This window comes from Dermacentor albipictus, unplaced genomic scaffold (assembly GCF_038994185.2).
Source record: "Dermacentor albipictus isolate Rhodes 1998 colony unplaced genomic scaffold, USDA_Dalb.pri_finalv2 scaffold_12, whole genome shotgun sequence".
Taxonomy (NCBI): Eukaryota; Metazoa; Arthropoda; class Arachnida; order Ixodida; family Ixodidae; genus Dermacentor; species Dermacentor albipictus.
The window spans coordinates 1065586-1084033 of record NW_027225566.1 but is presented as its reverse complement, the minus strand read 5'-3'; the positions used below and the strand labels follow the sequence as shown (position 1 = coordinate 1084033).

Here is an 18448-nt window from a genome sequence, read left to right as displayed (position 1 = left end):
AGAAGTTGTACGACCCGAGCACCTTCGCCGACGCAGAGCTACCTTAAAACCCCTTGATAATTTGAAAGTAGCGACACTCTCCTCCTCACGGCGCTTTCCTCCTCGATTCTCCTCGCCCGCCCGCTGCGCACGGCGCGCTTTTCCTCCTGGGCTCCCGCGGACGGTCCCCAGGATTCTATGGAGGCGTGTTATTTTGGGCCAGTTGCGCGCCCCAGTGGGGTTGAAATTTTTGAGAAATGCTAATAACAGCATCGATAATGCTGGAGGCAACGTTTATGAGGAGTTTGGTTTTTTCTTAAAGCCGTATGAACGGGGTATACCAATGCAAAGGGAGCTTTGAGGCGAGTTCTATACACCAGAACACCGCGAATTCAAAGCGCGCTGCCATATTGATGAGCGCCGGTCACGCCATCTATCGTAAGCGCCGCTAAGTAGCAGGCCAGGGCTGCCACGCCGGGAGATGCGACCCGGCGAAAAAGCGAAACTTGGGTTTTTTAGCTGGGTGGAAGGCGTGTTTCGCGTTTTTTCTAACCTGTCATTTTCGCTGTTTTGAACCAATTAAACTTCAAGACCTCATGCAAGTCCGCAATGGCCATGCTGAGTGCTGTGCAAACTGCAGAAGCGAATACATCGGGCAAGTACGCTATTACGTTTGTACAAACCGCGCGCTATATGCTAGAACACGTGTGAGCTGTAACATCTCCGCGTTTTTGGCACGTAACCTGTGAATGAATATACAGCACTGTGTTGGTGCCATATATTGTTAAAGTACGCCGAAAGTCCTCTGCACTTTCAGTTTGGTCTTGTTTGTCATGGTCACTACTGGGTTGGCCGCGTTTGGCTACCAACTGGCGAGGTCGTTTGACTGGGCTTATAGCCTGCCTGATTAGCAGACGCCTGCCCTTCACCACCTGCACATTGAAAACAAAATATACGTTATAGTAAGAAGGGCTGTAGTTCTTTCCCATGCCATCACTGTTGCGAAAATATAAAGTCCTCTCAAAATGAAATAGAAAATGCACCAGGCCAATTGTATCATGCAACCACTTAAGAGTAAAACATTCAGAACACAAGCTTACAGCACTCGAACAAACAGCATATGAAGCTAAACCTGCACTCATTGAAAATGAGGAACTACAGTAGTTATAATGTTCAACTACATGTGCAGTGAAAGCCCGTATAACAGGGTCAGCATGACAGATGCAGGTGTTGTATAGTTGTTGCACAAACCGTGACAGGGTACATAAAATTACCATGCCTACTTAAAGCTGCATCATCAGGGACCACTTTGGTACAAGACAACAACGGCACCTGCATTCCAAGAAATTAGCCACACCAACTACAGCTACCTGGTATCAGACCTGTTTTTGCGCTTTGCCCCGCAAACAGCCTGTACGCATTTTAGAGCTCAGAAGGCTCAAATGAATTCGTTACGAATGACACCTGCAACACCAGCTCGTAAAGACAGGCGCGCTGCAAGAACACCTTTGGCGACGAGGAGTCGTCATTTACGTTTTTGTGGACGCATGCTACGTGACGAGCAGACTTCGGTTTACTTTCATAGCAATAACGCTCACCAGCAGGATAACATTCTATTGCCTACAAATTGACGCTCACGCTTATGTCATGCCGTGCACCAGCTGCAAGTATCGCTAACCGCAAACTCAACTGTTCCGCTTAACCGTCGGGAGCTCTGCATGAATGAAAACACGAAAAGGCTTGCCTTTTTGGCATAGCCAAGGCGAAGCACCGGCACGGGATTCTGCTCTGTAGGCTTGTTGCCCAGCAAGTGCTCGGAGCAAACCTGCGTGTTACACATATTACGTTCGTAGAGCGCATAGTTAAACGTGGCACCAAAATATACACAGATCGAATACTCACTCGTGCATTTTCACTGGGTTGGTAGTTCTTCCTATTCACTGCTGCTATCCACCGGTGGCGCAGCTTGGCATTCTTCGATGCGGATGGAAATTGTGCAGGCAGGAAACACCGCACCGGCACGGTTCCCTACATGTGTTGTGCTCTTCGCAAACAGCACTATGCAACCTGCTCCTTTTGCGCTGGTTGTTTTGGCATCCAAACACGAAGCAATGATGCCCAGATGACTTCTTGTACTTTGGATCCGCGTGAACGGCACATTTCCGCACTTTGGAGTCCTAGATCTGGCGTTTGCCATGTCTACCTGTCGCCGGCGAACACACTTTCATGACACTTTGGCTGCCCACTACAAAATGGCGCCGGTCGACCGGGCAACCCGGGTGCGAGAGTATGCGTTTGGTTAGTCTGGGTGCGAGGCTATCGTGTTCTGGTCTATACTCCAAACAATTTTTCGGCCATATGATCCGATGATTTACTTCGTGCGTCTGATCTAGTATTGCTTGTGACAAATCCCTTTGTGTGTGGCTTGTTAAGCAAAAGCCTTAGACCTCTGTTTCAAGGTCCTGTTGTGAGCTACAGAAAATATCACGAGACCGAAGGAAGGCGGGAAGCGAACCAAAGCATGTGCAGCCTTGTATAAGGGATGATTAATGATTAGCATAGTTATTGATTAGTGATTGGCTTAAGATCAATTCGGGTGTGCTAAGAAGGATTAAGGTGGAATAAAGTCGCTGAAGGTGCATTGGGGTGATTGAAGGTGCATAAAGGAGGACTAGGTTGGATTAAGGTCGGTGAAGGTGGATTAGGGTGGATGAGGGTGCATTGAGGTGCATTAAGGACGATTATAGTGGATTAGGGTGGATTAAAGTGCATGAAGATTGATAAGGGTGTATTAAGAAGGATTAAGGTGCATTAAGGAAGATTATGGTGGGCTAGGAGAAATTAAAGTGAATGAAGGATTAGGGCGTATTAAGGAGGATTAGGGAGAACTAAGGTAGATGAATGTGGATTAGGGTGGATTAACGTGAATGAGGAAGCATTAGGGTGGATTAAGGAGGAATAAAGTGCATTAAGGAGGGTTAGAGCAGATTAAGGTCGATGAATGTGCATTCGGTGGAATATTGTGCATTAAGAGGATTATGGAAGACTAACCGGTCTTAATACTCAATGAACCCTGATTCACCTTAGTTCACCCTAACCCGTCTTAATACTGCTTCATCCATCTTAATCCAGCTTAATACTCCCAATCCACCTTAATACAACCTAATCAACCAACATCGCCCCTAATGCACCTTAGCCTACCCTACACGGTCTTAATCCTCCTTTATCAACCATAATCCATCATAATCCTCCTTCATACACCTTAATCCTTATTCATGCACCTTAATCCAGCTTAATCCTGCTTAATAGTCCCAATCTACCTTAATACACCCTAATCCACCTCTATCAGAGCTAATCCAACTCTATGGTCCCTAATCCACCTTAATCTACCCTTATTCAGCCTAATCGGTCTAAATCCTCCTTTATCATCCCTAATTCACCTTAATCCACATTATTCAACCATAATATTCCTTTATCCACCTTAATCCTCCCTAATCCTTGTTAACACACCCTAATACACCCTAATCGGTCTTAATACCCTTTCATCAACCCTTCACCTTAATCCACCATAATCCGCCATATTTCTCCTCTACCCACCTTAATCTTTATTCATGCATTTTAATCCTTCTTATTGCACTCTAATCCACCTTAATCTTCTTTAATACACTCTAATCAACCTTAGTCCTCCCTAATCCACCTTATCTCAATCACTAATGATTCAGTACTTAACTTGGGTAATCATTCTCTTATGCAGGGGTGGCATGCTTTGGGTCACCTCTGGCCTTCCTTGGGTCACGTGATACTTCCCGTGACAACGCGACCTTGAAACAGAGATCTAAAGGCTTTCGCCTTAAAACTTAAAAAAAACTCAATGTTGACTAGCTAACCCTCATCACGTGCAATACCACGGCTATACTTGCCACTAGTTTTTTTTCAGGGCGTAAAGCAGAATCTATTATGCTGCACTTCCGATTGAATACCAACAGTTAGCGACGTGCGAGGTGATTGAGCCACCCCAGAATATTAAGCATACTGAGAACAACCCCAACAAAAACGCTGGTGACCAGGTCGGAAGAATGCAAAGAAAAATGCAGCATTACGGGATGCTTTGCTACGAGCTATAAGAAAGACGCCTCAGCTCGCAAACAACGCTGTTCTTTGTCGGAACAAAGTTCTTCCGGCCAATGTCATGCAGCCACTGCTTCCTGCGCAAGCCGTCGCGATTTCCTTGTGGTATCGTAAAAACGGCATAACCATCTTCAGGCTTCTCGTTGCAGTTATATGCGCAACAGCCCGGCATAGCCCTAGCACATCGTACAAAAAAAAAACTGCGTACAACGTTTGCTAAGCCGAGCCAGCCGTGCTCAGGAGGAAAATGGCGCGGAAGAAAAACACAAGCAAAACTCAAGATCCGCGCGTTTCCAAGGGCAACGGCAGGGAGACCAATCGTCGTGCAGAAAAACGGGGGCAAAACTGGTTGCCGCGGGGGAACGCGCAAGGGGCGAGGAGGCCGCGCGGCGGCGGCATAGTTCAAAGAGTGTCGCAACTTTCAAATTATCAAGGGGCATTAAGCTATCTGCGGCGCTCCCGCCCTCTGGCGGCAAACCAACCAAGGCACGGGGGCGCCCGCGATGTACAGCGCCTACGGAGAGTTAAACTGAACGTCGGGTACAACTTTAGAAAAAAGGGGAGGCCCCACCCAGATGACCGAAGCGCGACAGCCGATTGCCTCCGTGACTAAAATAATCCCACTAAACAAATCGTGCATCTGAAACGCGCAATCCTCGGCATAAATAGACTTTTATATTGTGATGACTGGTTTAGTAGAGCTCTCATGTGCCACAGCACATGCCGGACCGCGACAGAAATATAACCCCGTTCCTTCCACAACGCTGCCCATCGTCTGCTCTTTAGCTTCATTCCGCAACTGACGAAAGTAGAAAGAGCAGCTCTGCATGGCTTTTGCGCTTGTTTACATGTACATGGCACATTTACTACTCTTTTTCCGAGCTTCAAATGAATCAGTTGCTATTGTACAAGTACTTATATAAAACAATGCATTTATCGCAACAAGTACGAACATACGAACATGGGACGTGAATACTCGAGGCAGGAAAGGTTTAAAAATGCTTCGTTTATCGTTTTAAATAAACACTCTTGGTGTGAAATAGCATAATTGTTTTTATTTTTTTTTGGTTTTGTGTTTTCAGAAACTTTTCTTTCTCACTTTCTTTTTTTTGCAAGCCTGCGATCTCGCTAGTTCGCGCAAGGCATTCCGTGCGAGTTTTCCGACATGGAGACCAGCGAGGTGACATCGAAATACGATCCTTTGTTGCCGAACGAGCCTTGTGTCGCCTCGATGCTCACACCACCAAGGAACCTCGACAAGAACAAGAGTGGCCACATTCTGAACAGCGAATTACCCAACATGATCCTCCACTGCTGCACGTATTGGCGTAACAGGGAGCCAGAACACAGCGTGAAGGTCACGACTAAGTTTATCGCCGAGATGCTCAGTGTCAGCGAAAGCGCAGTGTTCAAAGTGAGCAGGGAGGTCAAAGCGTCGCATATTTCGGGTGGCAAACTGTCGACGCCCTCGCAAAAGTGCCCACGAAATTCGGAGAAAAGAAGACGCAGCACGAAGTACGACAGCTTCACGTTGTTTGCACTGAGGTTATGTGTGCACGATTTCTTTCGCCGCAACGAGATACCGACGGTCGAGAAGATAACGAGTTCTCGAAGCGTATGGATCTCCCATCACTGAAGTGGTGTACTGTGCCTCATCTGCTTGTCGAGATCGGATTCAAGCACGAGAAGAGAAGGCGCAATCAGCTGCTTATCGACCGGGATGACATCGCTGAATGGCGGAATCGCTACCTTCGTGACATGGAGTGCTACCGGACGGAAGGCCGAAAGATCTTTTTCCTGGACGAGACATGGCTGATGGCGGGACACACTCGGTTGATCGTGTGCACGGATACCGTGGTGCAGAAGCGCGGACACCTATACGCTCGAGCAAACGTCCTGTTGACTTTTCTGAAACAACCTTCTGGAAAATGCCAGCGCCTGATTGTGACGCACATCGGCAGCGAGGATGGCTTCGTTGACGGCTGGTTAGATATATTCCAAGGCGAAAAAGGCGACTACCACGAAGAAATGGACGACAATAGCTTTGAAGGATGGCTTAATGATTTTCAGCAGTAGTTGCTTGCTGGTAGCGTCATTGTTTTGGAGAATGCACCTTACCATTCCCGGCGAGAAGAGAAATAGCCGACGACAACTTGGAAGAACGAAAAAATACAGAAGTGGGTCAAAAGCAAGAACATCACGTACAGCTAAATGATGGTTAAAATGCAGCTGCTTGAGTTTGTAGCATCTGTAAAGGCACGCTTTCTGAGCTACATCGTAGACAATGCAGCTGAAAGCACCGGTTGCATTGTACTCAGGCTCCCATCGTACCACTGCGAATTTAACCCTATCGAGCTCGTGTGGGCAAAGGCGAAAAATGGCATAGCTGCGGACAACAGAGACTACAAGCTGTCCACGGTCGAAGACGTCTTGAGGGAAAAAAAATCAAGCACGTAACGGCGGAAAACTGCATGGAGGAAGAACATTCACCACGGGATGGACCTGGAGGCAAAATTCTGGCTTGATACGTCTGGAAGTGACCACATCCAACCCATCATCATCCAACGGCCATGCGTGAAAATGACACTGAAGAAAGCTACTTTGACGGCGAGCTGTCCGGCATTGAGCCACTCGACAAAGCATAACAGCTTCTTAACAACGAAAGAACAGCCCTGACTAGGGATACCAAAATTTTTCCGGTGGGTTCACAGCAGCCAAGTATTCTCCCGTGACCTCTCAAATAATAAGCAGTTCATTTGGTGACACATTCCTTTTAATGGAAGCTCAATTATGAAAAAGCACCGTCCTGCACAGATCGTGCTCAATATCAGTATTGGCATGGAAACGTGCTGAAATGCTGGAAAATCTGAATGCAAACACAGTTATGAACCCTGAATAACTAGGTGGGTCCCAAAATGCTTATTTGGGCAGCCACTGTCCAGCTTGACGCGAAAAAGCAGTAGTCAACGCGAAATTGACAGCCACTGTTAGCAGCCTGCGCTCCAAAGCACATTCATCTGGTTGTATTGTTTATTTTGGTTATCCGGCTGAGGCAAATAATGCGAATAAGAGAACAGTTATAACACATCATTGGCTTAGTGAGGCACAAAGTGCTCACTAGGGAACCATTCTCGAGTTGACGGGCCCTATGGTGAAGTAGCAGCAGCCGAGGAGAAATTGACCGCCAATCTTGGCAACCCGCGTGTCGTAAGGAAAACAATAGCAGTCGTTTTGGAGCCATTGTCAAATTTACATGCCCCGAAAGGCCAATACATGCAGCCAAGCAATAACAAAAAGACAACGTCGGCTTGGTTTACTCCACTGCACAGTCATTTAATTTCATCAACCCACCTGAACAAATAACAGCAATACAGAGCAATATGGCCCTGTTAGGCGGCCTGCTTCCAGGTATTTGTGCTGCCCCTACTGTTTTTCCCAACCTGTTGAGATGAATTATTCCAGTGTCAGAAGGCCCAAAATGCTCTATTGGGCAGCCACCTACGAGCATGACGGGCCCTGTGATGAAATAACAGTCGTCGGGGCGTGCTTGAAAGGCACCTTTCAAGCGCGCCCCGACGACTGCCCTTCAAAGCGCAGTAATGTCGTAGCCACTGTAGGTGAAACAGCAGTATTCAACGTGAAAATTACAGCCACTGTTGGAAGCTTGCATGCAAAAACACATTCATGTTGTGGCATTGTTTATATTGGTTACCTGGCCCAGGCAAGTAATGCGAATAAGAGAACAATTATCAAACATCATTAGCTTAGTGAGGCCGAGAAAACTTTTATGGGTAGCTATTAATTGCAGTAGTCGAGGGCACGCTTGAAAGGCACCGTTTGCAGTCTGCACATCAAATCACAGTCATTCCTTAGCCATTGTTGTATTTGTTTATCTGACCGGGCAAGTAACACCAATGTAAGCACAATTATTCACCGTGAATAGTTCTGCTAGCATTGTTTGTACTAACAAATGCTGAGTAAAGTTGAAAGTGTTTTATTGAGGCAATTATTTAATTCCCAAGCCATCGGCATAGCGATCGACGGCCAGGTTCAGACAATGACATTGGTGAAGTAATAAATGGTGAATGTTGCAAAAGCTCTCAGTACACTGCTTTGCTGCGCTCCATTCATTGAATAATGTCTTTGTAACGACGAGAGCGTCAGACAGGAAATGACAACCCACTGCACAATGTTATTCGTGTTGAAAATTTTTACCATTATATGTGATGGGCAGAGAAACCGTCTGTTTACTAAGACTGAATGCATGAAAAATGCAACAGCATAGCAATGTGTTGTTTCACAATACGCAGCCTTTCATGTGCACTTCTGGCTAGCTGCCACATGCACTGATGCATAAACATGAACAGAAGTAAGAAGCAAAGTTACTGTGCAACCCACATGGCGCTGTTAAGAAAGTGTATCTCTAAACCTTTCTATTTTCATAGGCGATCAAAATTTGTTTTGAGCAAGTTGGTTAATCACATTGCAGCAACAACACAAGAAGCAAGGACAGAAAACACAGCGAGTAGGCAGATTGAGAAGACGAGGTAGACCAGTGAGAAAGGTTTTGATGAGATGGAAGAGGCCAGCCCTGCAGTGTACAGGAGTTAGTGCTTTAAATGAGAGTGGTTAATGAAAATGTGTAAAGATACTTTGCTTGAAGAAAACCAGCAAAAACAAATGCTAATATTAAAGAAAAGGACAGAAATAAGAGTAAGCGCAAACACTCATGGACGCAGGCACGTATTCACACACAAACGCGAAAACTATGAAAATCTCAAATATAAGAAAATGTTGGAAATAAAAAAAATGACAAACGCAAGAAAACATACACACATTTAGAAACAGACGCGGGTAGAGCTATTATAGGAGCTGGTTCACAAGCTGCTGTGCCTACATTCTCGTATTGTTTTGAACCGTTGTCTTAACACTGTCTTCGGAATTTTTAATTGCTACATAACACAAGAATCGAAAAGCAGCGCGAAGCTATGTTGTGGGAAACCATATCGAGCGCTGTCAACACAACATATGCGTGACTATGCCACAGCACACATTCTACAGCTTGCGCGCGTGGTGAGCACTGGTGAAAAGCAATCAATCGATCGTGCTACACAACGCTCGAAACCCGCAATGGCTGTTCAGTGGCTATGGTGTTAGGCTGCTGAGCACGAGATCGCGGGATCGAATCCCGGCCACGGCGGCCACATTTCGATGGGGGCGAAATGCGAAAACACCCGTGTACTTAGATTTAGGTGCATGTTAAAGAACCCAAGGTGGTCGAAATTTCCGGAGTCCTCCACTACGGCGTGCCTCATAATCACAAAGGTGTTTTGGCACGTTAAACACCATAATTTAAAAAACAATGCTCGAACACCGCCGTTAGACACTCGGCTATCTCACTGCTGACAACGATCGTTCATGCTAAGTTGACGGCGACAAATCTTTGCGTCGGAGGCTTCTTTTGCAAATATTTTCTGTTGAGACGCTCGTAGGTTTGTTTCATGCGCGAACACTTTTCTCATTTCTCCTGAGAATGGCTTTGCTACATTACTTCTCCCTGTCCGGCGAGAAACGCGGCAACACAGTACACGAACACACCCGCCGTTGACAGTAGGCACCAGACTTTGGCAAGCTTTTCTCGTCGTAACTTCAGTCGGGAGCGAAATAAAAGAAACATGGAACAAACACGCAGCATGTGTGCAGCGGTTGCCGCAGGATCCTGTTTTCAGGCAAAGCGTAGCGCAGAGTCAGCGATGCTCGCTGCAATGTTTCTTCGCCGGATCACGGCTCAGAGTAAACGCACGCGGCACAAATTCCGCATTGTAAGCTCGCGGTAATATTTCCGGCATGATAGACAATCACAAACAGTTTGGGAATTCACTGTGACGAAGGGTTGACGCGCACAGTTGACGCGACTTGGCCCAGTTCGCGCCCATTGGTAGGTGCTCGTGTGGATGCGCCTCGGAGTAGTAAACGCCCTTTTTTTCTAAAGTTGTATCCGACTATAGTCTGTTAGTGTTGGTTTGGGTGGCAATTTAAAACTATGACTAGGGTTCTTTGAATTTTGTGCAACATTTTTTGTACATTTACTGCTTCCATTTCCCTTGTTCACGAACCGCAGGACCCCTTGTGGCGTTTCTTCTTATTGGCATATTCGAGCGCTCGTTTCAGAGCACCCTGGCAGGGCCCCTAAGGGAGCGGGCTGCAACTAAGCTTTTTTGCTAGTGTAAGCAAGCTCAAGTGGCGATAGCGAATCACGACGGCGTTACGACCCGTGTATTCTCATAGAACAGATTCAAAACTGACCAGTATGACTTTAGTGAAACTGCTAGAGTGTTTTGCAACGACCAGTCACTCATGGCCGTTAGTGTCAGCGTAGTCTTGACGGCGCACCGCGGCTCTCGATGGTGGGTCCCCTACATGACTCAGCGCCGCACTTCGCTGTGTGTTCCCCGGCTTGATATGGGCAGTCATCTCGTCTCTCCTCGCACGCTTCGCCCGACCAAGTGGGCGCAAGACAAAGCCCAAGCCAAAGAATAAACAAGTGGTCTATATATGCCCGGCAGGGCCGGCGGAGAAAAGCATATGGGTATTATACTGTCAGGCCGAGCACGTGCCCGTGATGTGAGAGCGTCGAAATCGTTCGTTGCTTAACGCTGTACGCAAACGCCGAACCACGGTCAGGGGGTTACGGCACGGGATCTTGGCCAGTGTGATCACTTTGCGTTCGTTAAAAGTTGAATTTGTTGTTCATGCCTTCTTCGAGTCGCTCATATAACTCTTGAGTGGCATATAGGCAGCCCTCTTTCTTTTTGTGAGAATTAGTGGCACTCTAGACTTGCTTTTGAATAAGAAAAATGACAATTCATGCATACTCCCACGTTAAAAAAATAAATTATGCGGCTTTACATGTCAAAAGCATGACCTGATTATGAAGCACGCCATAGTGGGGAACTATGCATTAATTTCGACCACCTGGGGCTCTTTAAACGATTGTACGTGATTTTGAAGAAGGGATAAGTGCAGCGCCGTAACTGTCTCTCAGAGAAGGACACCTCATCAGCATTGCACTGGGAAAAAGGAGTGTGGGGAGAAAAAGATGAAAAAGAGAGAGAGAGACCAGAGGAAGGTGGTAGAAAAATAATAATAATAAAGTAGAAGACGCGAATGCGGGGTCAGAGCCGCGCTCTCCCAAGTTGGCTGCACAGGCGACGGCCTCGGCGCATGCGGGACTCAAGCCGCACCTAGGTGTGTTGAAGCAGAGCTTTCTGTGTGGCGAGAGCCGCGACACACATTTGGCGCGCATTGCCGTCGATGTTTTGGCATTTGTCTAGCAGGGCACGGAGCGCAAAATCGAGTGCGGCTAAGAGCGCGTCCTTTGGGTCGCTGCTCGGAGCGGTTGCAAGGCCGTGAGATCGCTGAGCTGCAGCTATCTGGGCGCTGTGGCTACGCGGGGCGTCGCTGTATCGGCTTTGTTCGATGCCCGTAGCTGGAGTAGCAGCGGCTATGTGCGGCATGCGGCGCGGGTTCTGGCCAGCTCAAGCGCTTTCTTGCGCGAAAGGGGCCGCTCAGAGGACAACAACAGAACGGCTGCCCTTCTCTGGAGCTGACACTCGGGACAGCGCGGCTCAGTCGACGAGTGACGGCCGCCGCAGTTGACGCAACGTGGCACCTCTGCATGGCAGTCTTTTCTTGCGCGCGACTCACCACAGCGGAGGCAGCGGGCGTCACGCGAGCAGGTGTCGCCGGCGTGGCCGAACACGCCGCAGCGGTCGCATTGGAATGGCCGGTGCAGTCGAGCACGAACGGGGCGCAGTTGCTTGAAGAGCCGCACGTTAGTAGGCATGGCGCTGCCGGCGAAGGCAACGCTCACGTTCGCGCCACTTCGGGAGCAGGAAAGCACTGCGACGGGGGCTTCTATGTTATCACTGACTGTGTGGGCATCAAAGGAAGAGTCGGTACCATAGAAATTGCCCACACAGGAGTTGTTGTTGAGGGCTTATGACCGCACTGCTACGTTGCCGATAACGCACACTTTAAGCAGAGGTGTCAAATCAGTTCTGCGCGCCGCATCCGCAGCCACTACATTTCGGCGGAAATTGGAGAGTTTTAGTTTAGGGGACGGAAGCTGTTTGCGTACGCAAGAACTAGGGGCGACAGTAGTGCTTGCGCAGTACCGTCGCCCCTAGTTCTTGCGTATGCAAGCCGTTTGCGTCCCCTAAACTAAACTCTATTGACGCGCACGCGTCTCCCGCCTAGTATGCAGGACAGATGGGCGGCGATGGCGTCTCGAGAGGGCGAGGAAGGTGGCGTTTCGACTTATGGGCTGGTACAGTACCGTGATGGCAGGATTGTCAGCGGCACCACCGTCGCCGGAGGGAGTTTGGGGGCAGTTCACAAACCGTTGGAAGCGGCGCCTCCTTTTCCCGGCGTTCTTGGGCTGCACCGCAGTGGGCCGGCAGGCTTGCTCGTCATCGCCAGGCGGGCGATAGCGGAGAGGGCGAGTTGCTCGGCACACGCTCCTCTGTTCCCTCAGCGTCTGCGGCAGGGGCGGGCGTACTCGGCCGGTTGCCATGGCACGAGGGGGCGTCGGCGGGATCTTCCTCTCTGGGAGCGGAACGGACTTGCTTTTCAGGGCTCCGTAGCGGCAACGAAATCACAAGTTTTTGTGCATGTTTTAGTTTGCTTCAGTTTTTGATTTGCTGATTTTTGCAGCCTTTAAATATTAATTGGGTGGTTTTTTTTTTTGTCTCTCCTGTTTCGTGTGCGCGGGTGTGTTTCGTGTACATTTTGTTTCCCTTATGAAAATATGAGATGAGTTTCACAAGATAGTCTGACGAGTTTTGACATCAAAGCCATTAGACTTTCTGATGAGTTTCTTTGGAATTTTCTGATGTATTCCTAATGTCATTCTATAACATATTGGCCACCGTCTTCCTGTAGAATTCTTGACGAGTGTTTTTCTTGTGAGCATGAAATGTGTTCCTGATGTGCGCTCCAAAGCAGTTTTCTTGTGACTTTCTCACGTCTTCCTAATGAATCTCTAATGAGCTTATACATTAGACTGCTGGTGCTCATATTACTCCTATAACAAAATTGGCCACCACGTGTGGTAACATTTTCTCATGTGTCCCAATGGCAGCCAGACCTTATTTAAATATGTTACCTGTTCGTGACTGTCTTTGGTGCTTGATATATGCAGCCTGTATGCATGTATGTATGTCCAGCGAAGATGCAGCACTTTTGGCAACATTTACATGGGCCCTACATATGCTGCATGTTAGACATTACTCAAAGAAAGATATTTAACAAAAACATTTATTGGGCATATCAATGCTTTCTTAAATGCAGAAGGAGGTTAAATGGAAGGAAAACACAGTATCAGTCTGGTTACGGATGTGATATTTTCCTTTCATTTAATCTCGCTACTTATCACTGAGGAGAGGCTGTTCTTGAGGTGGAGTGTCGTCATCTTGAAGTAAGTGCACGTGTACCCTGCATGGTAGAAAGCACAGAAAATTAACAAAACTTGACAATCAACCACAGAAATACACGCTGTATCACTTGCTGCAGAACGATCTGGAAATGTTATAGATAGTTCTGCGAAAAATTTATGTGGGGTCGGTTCACACAAAGTTGTTGAGGAACCACTGTGTGGCCTTTGGGTGGAGCAGTAACTACAGTAAGCAAAAATTGCTCTTGGCTGTAAAAACGTGCAACGTGGATCAGCTGTGGCGTGTGTACATTTCGTGAACTACTTCAGCTATATCGGTTTCCACTTGACAAAGGACAGCAGTGTCTGTGGATTGCTAGCGTGAATGAGAAAATCTCACTAATTACTTGGCTTGGAAATGAGCGTAGGAGTGTTTGTGCACGGGCAACCCAATGCATCCCAGAGACATCCAAGTGCCAGTCGTTACAGAATATTTGCATCAACTACGGGCACAGTACTCATACATTCCAAGCCTACTATGTCATGCATGTGTTGGCCTCCTGAATGACGGCATACATCAAATTCAAGAAATACACCCCACCATGTCTGGTGTTTTTATCATTTAAACCCGAGCGCTGCTTTCAGAGGGAGGGCACAAGTTGAAAAACAAATGCGTAGAAGCATGATGAACAAGCTTGCATAAAAATAATTTAATAAATAAGCATGGTGGTTGCTATCCCACGTCATTATTGAGTATTCCTCTGTCATGCAATCATAATGAGCGTTGACTGACACATGTCCCATTTTTGGATGTGGTATTCCTCACTGATTTTGTTGTATCAATCGGTTGCCATAGGCGAACGAAACAGATAAACAATCTAAATCTAGAGCACAGCTTGTCGTGTCAATGCATAATCAAATGGGACGAGCACACTGGTCCTTTGAGTGAATTATGGTGCTCTCCTAGGCGCATGCTGAGGCACCGGCTACTCAGCGTGCCCAATGTACATTGGACCAAATATGCACGTGATCAAAAGAATAGCCTACATTGCCCCTCAGAGATACAAAACAAATTTTGGGTATCTTTAACTAAGCAAGCCTCCAATGCCTGGGTGCCTTTGTCAATTCACTTGTGGATTGCAATGCACATATATTTCCAGCAAAAATAAATTAAGCAGCATATGCACAACAGTTATGTTGTGTGGTCTCCCATCCCTCGCTGCGCAAATTTTGTGCTGAAAAGTTACATGAACTGATTGAATTGAAAATTGAATCGAGAAAGGCAAGGAGGCAAGCGAGGGTTGCTTGGTTAAAGGTGGCACCAAATTTGTCCAGTACGTGTCAGAGGCACTGTACTGTATTCCTTTCACATGTGGTCAAATGTACATAGTGCAGACTGGCTGGTGCCTAAATATGTACCTATGAGATCACCATATTTCACTCAAAAGACCAGTATGCTCGTCCGACTTGGCCACACATATCCGCAATGGGGCTTCAGGCCGGATTAGGATTGTTTATCTGTTTTCACCCATGGATGAAAATTGGCAAGAGAAATCAGTCAGGCACACCACATAAATAACAATAAGTGTCAGGCAGCCCCCATTATCAATGCATGAAGAAAGGCATCCTTTGTAGATTACAAGGGATAGAAACTAGTGTGTGCCGATTCACTTACTTCTTTTTATGCAAACACCATTTATCATGATTTTATGCCTTTGTATTACAACTTCTGCCATCCCTCAAATTAACTGGTGCAAAACGAGTGCTATTCTTGTTAGTCCTTCCTACAACTTAAAGAGTTGTTAGCCAAGGTCATGTTGCGTGGTCTCCCTTCCCTCGCTGCGTAAATTTTGTCCTGAAAAGTTACATGAACTGATTGGCAAATTCAAATAGACACTACAAGTTTTGCCGAGTGGACACAGCTGGTTCTCAGCAATGCACAAAAACAGTGATGGGTATCTGTTGGTATCCTGTAGTGTGTGCAACCTAGCTGTGACATTGCTGCACTAGACACACTCACAACTGCTACAATGCCTACCAGCATAAATAGGGGCAGCTTGCAAAGAAAAGAATACGAAGAAAGTGAGAGAAAAAATAGAAAGCTTACCAGAAAAGACCTCACTACTTAAGTAACTGCAGTACAATGAATACTGGCCTTCCTATTTCATTTCAAGAAATTTGAGTTCATCAAATGTGTATTTGCCAGTGACAGTTATTCTGAAAACAAAACAGACATAATTGTAAATATCAATGTTAAACAATGGTATGCACACTGCGTGCTTAGACCTGTGACATATATGGCACACTACACTGCGAATTCTTACATGGACAAAAACAGCACATGTGTGTATCATAAGCAGAAAGGAAAACAGGGAAATATATGCTACAGCATAAGAAACAGTTCCAAACAAATAAAACCAAAATAAAAATGAAACATACTGCGTAATAGGCAAAAATAAAATGGACTTGCAGCCAAGCAATTCATGCGAGAAAAATACTAAACGTCAGGACATGCGAGGTGTAGTTTTAACAGAACAAGATTACGTGTGCATAATGTCTACAAACACAAATAAGCAGCAAGTGGAATAAAGTTGCAGAAATATTTAGCCTATTTAGCAAGATTCATTAAGTAATATGTCGATACACTTATCCACTAATGATACCGAAGCCCACTTTTGTGAACACGTACACTTAAAGCATACCTGATATGTCCATCCAGATTACATGCCGTGCTGCTGCAGCCATGGCCACGGGTTATGTGGACACTGTTGTGGGTCACGGCTTCACCACTACAAAGAGAATTCTGTGTTAACTTATAGCTGTGGCACAATAAGACCATCACATCGTGAACACATGCAAGGACCATGTAAAAACAGTCACGAAAACAATACCTGCACTGGTGCAGGGTGGCAACAGAGCACAAAGTCGAAGTCGCTGATGAACGTCATGATAACGGGGACCCCTTCAACAAGGCGAAATTTTACACGCAGCAGCAGCGCATTACATGAATGTTTGCTTACATAACGATTCCAGAGTTTCTTTAATGACTTTATGTGACTATCCCTTGTAATGTTTAGTTACGTCAAAGTTATGGCAACACCCCTTCAAAACAAACCTGTACCAGTAGCACGCTGTGATTGCTTACATTTCTTTTCTCCTAATACTACTCCTAAATCGAAAACTTTGTAAGCAGAGATTATCTAGAACGTCGAATCATTTATAAGCGAGGAAACGTCATTGCAGTGAGAATCGGTCAAGAGGTAGATGAGTCGTTACTATGCGACATCAGCAGAAATGCGGGAGCTCACGCACAAGCGCGCATGATGAACACGATTATTTCCGAACTTAATCTTTCTCATCAGAAGAAAACGCTTATCATGATTTTCAATTCCGCATTATGGCAATAAATTCGCGCAACTAAACTCTGACACCCAGCAAGCATCGGCATAGGTTTCACTGTTGTCGTGGGATTTCTCTTTCCTACGTTCGCAAGGCAACCTATGCCCACACCGAGAAGCACGCACAACACGTGTGTAGTTAGCAAGCACGGTTACTCACCTTTTGAATGGCACGACGCGGTCGAAAAGCGCCCTCCAAGTTGCCGATGCTTCGATGTTACTCCCAGCAGACATACCGGGGCATAGTGGACGAGTGGTGGCACGCTAACAATACGCATTATTTCTTCGCGACGTCCACCCAACTTTCCACGACAACTAGAGACAAAGGGAACGCACTCCACGGCATGAACATCGTTGGTCCACATTTGGCTGGCGCGCCACGCACACGGCGAGTTTGCAGCGAGACACAAGCTGTCTGTGGCACTTATGCGCACGCGAACTAAGTCATATTTAGTTACAGCAAACACAAAAACACACGATCAAACAAGCACATCGTTGCAGCTCGCACGCCCGCCCGACTCGTAAACAGAGCGACAGGCTTATTGGATTGGATTGGATAGGAAACGGGATGGTGGGTGGCGCCACCAACAGGTCGGCTGGGGCCGGCCAATGCCTCGGCTAGCGTCATCTGAGGATTTGTGCGGCTGCCTAATTGCGCATAGCTGTTGCAAGACAAGCAGAACCGCAGATAAGTCGATATTGTAAGCTATAGTTTGGCATAGAAAGAAATTCTATAACGCATTTTCAATTTCAATCGTTTCTGCTATCTGCAGACAGCAAAAGCATGGCCTTCGAGATCTGAAAATGTTAACCCCATAGAAAGCCGTTGCGGTGACGTTATTCGAACGATTTTCGCTTCGGTTACCTCTCATAAAACCCGTGAATTACGCATTTCGCTGCTCCCCGTGCTACCTGCGCCATCACTTCAATTTAAATAACTTCCTGCTGTCGTTAACATCAACTATATGGCCTCAGACATCGTTGACGTGATCTCCGAGGGACACATGTGTGCAGTGTGCGATGTTTTAGTGCCAGTTGCAACAGTGTCAGTCGGAAAGCGTCAAATCTGCTCGTGTGGCGCAGCTTACGCCCCTGTCGTCCGTATCTTGCTTTCGTGTTAGTGCGTTTAATCTGCGCGGGTTGCACTACTGTCGCTCGTGCCTTCTGTGTTGATCGTGCTATCCACGAAGATTCCTCGAAAAACCCACATGTCTCGGTAGCGTGCATTTGTCCTATGTGGTATATGCCAGAAATGTGCGCTGGCGTACGATGTGCTTTCAACCAAGTACTACAGTGCGTTCCAGCAAATAGACGCTTACGCGCAGTTTTTTTTTTTCTTTTTACCCGTCGTGGTTGGTCAGTGGCTATGGTGTTTCGCTGCTGAGCACGAGGTCGCGGCATCGAATCCCGGCCTCGGCGGCCGCATTTCAATGGGGGCGACATGCGGAAACACCCGTGTACTTGGATTTAGGTGCACGTTAAAGAACCCCAGGTGGTCGAAATTTCCAGA

General features: G+C 46.8%; 1 long non-coding RNA gene across 1 annotated transcript; it reads right to left on the bottom strand.

The window, feature by feature from the left end:
• Nucleotides 1-13465: 13465 nt before the first annotated feature.
• LOC139051568 (uncharacterized) lies at nt 13466-17205 on the bottom strand. Its single transcript, XR_011509428.1, has 3 exons — nt 17099-17205; nt 16243-16329; nt 13466-13602 (listed from the first exon to the last, which is right to left on the bottom strand). It is a non-coding gene; the product is annotated as an uncharacterized lncRNA (long non-coding RNA).
• Nucleotides 17206-18448: the final 1243 nt, after the last annotated feature.